This window comes from Macaca thibetana, chromosome 12 (genome assembly GCF_024542745.1).
Source record: "Macaca thibetana thibetana isolate TM-01 chromosome 12, ASM2454274v1, whole genome shotgun sequence".
Classification (NCBI taxonomy): Eukaryota; Metazoa; Chordata; class Mammalia; order Primates; family Cercopithecidae; genus Macaca; species Macaca thibetana.
Genome location: NC_065589.1, coordinates 119,711,960 through 119,715,845, shown reverse-complemented (window position 1 = coordinate 119,715,845; position 3,886 = coordinate 119,711,960). Strand labels below are relative to the sequence as shown.

Sequence of the window (3,886 nt, the reverse complement as noted above, 5' to 3'; positions counted from 1 at the left end):
AGGCCAAGGCTGGCAGATTGCCTGAGGTCAGGAGTTCAAGACCTGCCTGACCAATATGACGAAATGCCGTCCCTACTGAGATATATATATATATATGTGTGTGTGTGTGTGTGTGTGTGTGTGTGTGTGTGTATATATATATACAAAAAAAATTAGCCAGGTGTGGTGGCATGTGCCTGTAATCCCAGCTACTCAGGAGGCTGAGACAGGAGAATCGCTTGAATCTGGGAGGCGGAGGTTGCGGTGAGCTGAGATCATGCCATTGCACTCCAGCCTGGGCGACAAGCGTGAAACTCCATCTTAAAAAAAATAAAAAATAAAAACCAATCACATCCAGTCTTCAGAAAGGCTGAACGTTTGGAAAGAACATTGCCTAGAAAGCAGTGTGTGAAGAATACTTATGCCTCAATGTTAGAGCCAGGATTCCATTAAGTGGTGATTTAAAATATCTGGAAATTTGAATAAAGTCCCAATTGCAACTTACTACATATTTATTTAATCCAATTATAAGTCTTATTTAAAATACACATATAGTAATTACTTAATAATAAGAATGCAATGGTTTTAATAAAAACAAGTTTGAGAAGCAGAGGAAGAAAAGTCATTGTACTTTTTGAGGAAACATACATAAATATGGAAAAAGGAGTTTTTTTGTTTTTTGTTTTTTGTTTTTCTTTTTTATTTTGAATTATACTTTAAGTTCTGGGATACATATGCAGGTTTGTGACATAGGTATACACGTGCCATGGTGGTTTGCTGCACCCATCCACCCATCATCTACATTAGGTATTTCTCCTAATGCTCCCCCTCCCCTAGCCCCCCACCCCCAACAGGTCCTGGTATGTAATGTTCCCCTCCCTGTGTCCACGCATTCTCATTGTTCAACTCCCACTTATGAGTGAGAACATGTGGTGTTTGGTTTTCTGTTCCTGTGTTACTTTGCTGAGAATGATGGTTTCCAGCTTCGTCAATGTCCATGCAAAGGACATGAACTCATTCTTTTTATGGCTCCACAGTATTCCATGGTGTATATGTGTCACATTTTCTTTATCTTCTCTGTCATTGATGGGCATTTGGATTGGTTCCAAGTCTTTGCTATTGCGAGCAGTGCTGTAATAAACATACATGTGCAGGTGTCTTTATAGTAGAATGATTTATAATCCTTCGGGCGTATACCCAGTAATGGGATTGTTGGTTCAAATAGCAGAAATAGGTGTTCTAACTCTCATTTTTCTCATTTATCTATATTTAGATTACATCTGTTAAGCCAAATAGTGTTAAATAATCTTCACTAACCTCCAACCTTCATGCTTATAAATTCACACCTACCTGTGCAGGAAATGCTGCCTACCAAATCTGAAATAATACTTGAAGCTGCTGCAAAGTCTAACATAAAAATACTTAGCTAATTAAAGAAATAAAACTATATCATCGTAATTAGGAAAAGGAAAATAAGGAAAGCTGACCTGCCTATAGCAACTACTTTTTACTAAAAAATAAAAATGAAAAACAAAACAAATAAGCAAACAAAAAGCACGGAAGTGGCAGAACATAAGCTTTCAGTAAAATTTTTGGAGGAAATCTGTGAACTAGCAGAAATTTGCATCCCGTTGGCAAAGGGGACTCTGAGGACCCAAGTTTAGAATTCACAGGAATGGTGGGGAGAACTCTGGGCTCATATAGCCCATGAGACTGAAGACTTGAGTCACGTCTCCCTAAGTATTTGGGATCTAAAGCAGCCCCAAGTGACATCTGGGCAGCCTTGGGGCACTGGACTAGCAGATAAACTGGCCCCCAATGCAAGATGCAGTATTTTGAGTCTAATAGTGAGTCTAAGTGCACCATCATCTTGACTGTGAGACCAGGGAACCTACAGCTCAAGGAAGAAAGATGACTGTCCCTGCATGGGCCATGCTGATACTTGGACCAGGGGAGAGTGGTGACAGAACCCTGAGGTTCACATGAAAATGTGTGGAGTAACATACAGGTCAGGCAGGTAGAGACAGCAACACATACAAAGCATTCTGTGGTGTCTTAGCCAGGGTATTGCAGGACAAGAAATAAACTGATCAACCCACCAACCAGAGGAAATCCTGGCCATGGGTGATTACTGCAGCTTCTTAAGTGACACACAATCCTGAAAAAAAAACAAAAAACTTTGATCACTGAGAAGGGGTTTTCTCCTGATTCAAAGGCTGGGGCAGACTCCTCAGAGCCTGGTCTCCTCCTAAGGAGTAACTGCCAGGCAAGCTGGGATCCACCGGCCACAGCCACATGGACATAAGCCAACATATGGCATCTGTGAGAAGGCAGAGCCAGATTGAAGAGGAGGATTCTGAGCTGCTGAAATGTTCCCAGGGAGTCAGGCCTCAGATGTGGAGAAGCAATGGTGATAAATTGAAAAATTGCATGGTCCAGAATTGAAAATTATACAAGGTCAAAAAGTCATAACTCTCCCTGTCTCCGGGGAAGAATATCCAACAGCACTCAAGCATGCAGGAACGTGCACGGTGTTGTGATCTATGTGGCAGGTTTCTGAGCACACAGCACCATGAAGAAGAAGACGAGACCTCGAGGTATAAAGCCTCCTGAGATCTTGGCAGTAAGCTCCATGCCAACTCCTCCTGATTGCAGTTTGGAAGACCAGGTCTCACTGGAGCAAGGCAGAGGGGAAACAACCGCCGGCAAGACATCCCTAGAGAAACTGAACCCACACAAGAATTGCTGATTCCTGCTCATTTAGGAAGACAGATGGAAGGTGGTGGTCATCTGCTGTCCCCAGGAGACAAGCCTTGCAGAGGTCTGGAAGCTTCAGCTTACGTCCCCAGAGCCAGAGCTTATGGAGGAGGCTGAACTCCCAACAGGAAAAGATAATTGTTAGGTTTCCCATTCCGGTCAGATGGGATCTTCAGAGCAAGCCAGAGGCTCTGAAGAGACACTGCACCCATCCCCCTGGTGCAGGTGTGACCCTACAGGCAGCTACCACATGCGACCCATCAGAGCCCAAGTACTGTGGAGAAGAGGCAAGAAATACAATATTCCTCAAAGATTTGGGGAGATGAAGCTGCCCTCCATTTGTTTTGCCTTCAACTCCTAGATGGACATCTTGGGGCACATTGCACCAAAAAGAATTCCAGAAACTGAGGTCAGAGAATGAAGAAAAGCCAGTTAGTCCAGGTACTCCCTCCCAATCCTAGTTCCTGGAGGAAGGGTCAGAGATGGGTGGGTAAACCTGTAAACCCTGGCTCTGAGGGTAAAAAGAGATGCCAAAGTCTCAGCCTGGAACTTCCATGGCCCTCCTCACCACCTTCACACCCTCAGGCACCCTTTCTGTATCCCAGTTGCCTGAACATTTCTGCTGACCATGAGTAGCCCAGCCTGACTGAGAAGCCCTGTGTAGAAGGAACAAGGTACGTCCCCTACCTGGCCTGTGGCATGGAAACAGATCCCCAGATACAGTCTCGGAAGAGCACACTGCCCGTCACCTACCGAGTACGCAGTGTCAGGAGGAGTCAGTCTGGAGGCCACAGTTGGGCATCATTTCTTGTCTTTTCCTCATCCATCCCCTGGACAGATCACCTGCATTGGGACCATCACAAGATACCAGAAGATGAGAAAAAAAAAAAGTTATTCACTGGAATTTCAGGAAATTGTATGAAAGGCAAAACGGCCTAGCTTGGTTGATCCCTGAAAAAAAATTTTTTTTAAGTCAGAAATAGGCCCCTGTGTTGGGGGAGAGTTGAAGGAATAGTTTTGACCAGGTGCGATGACTAACGCCTGTGATCCCAGCACTTCGGGTGGCTGAGGCAGGCGGATCACGAGGTCACGAGTCCAAGACCAGCCTGGCCGACACAGTGAAACTCCGTCTCTACTAAAAATACAAAAA

The 3,886-nt window shown here is 44.5% G+C and overlaps 1 long non-coding RNA gene across 1 annotated transcript; it reads right to left on the bottom strand.

The window, feature by feature from the left end:
* Positions 1–882: 882 nt before the first annotated feature.
* Positions 883–3,591, bottom strand: LOC126932469 (uncharacterized). Its single transcript, XR_007718199.1, has 3 exons — positions 3,490–3,591; positions 2,079–2,137; positions 883–1,110 (listed from the first exon to the last, which is right to left on the bottom strand). It is a non-coding gene; the product is annotated as an uncharacterized LOC126932469 (long non-coding RNA).
* Positions 3,592–3,886: the final 295 nt, after the last annotated feature.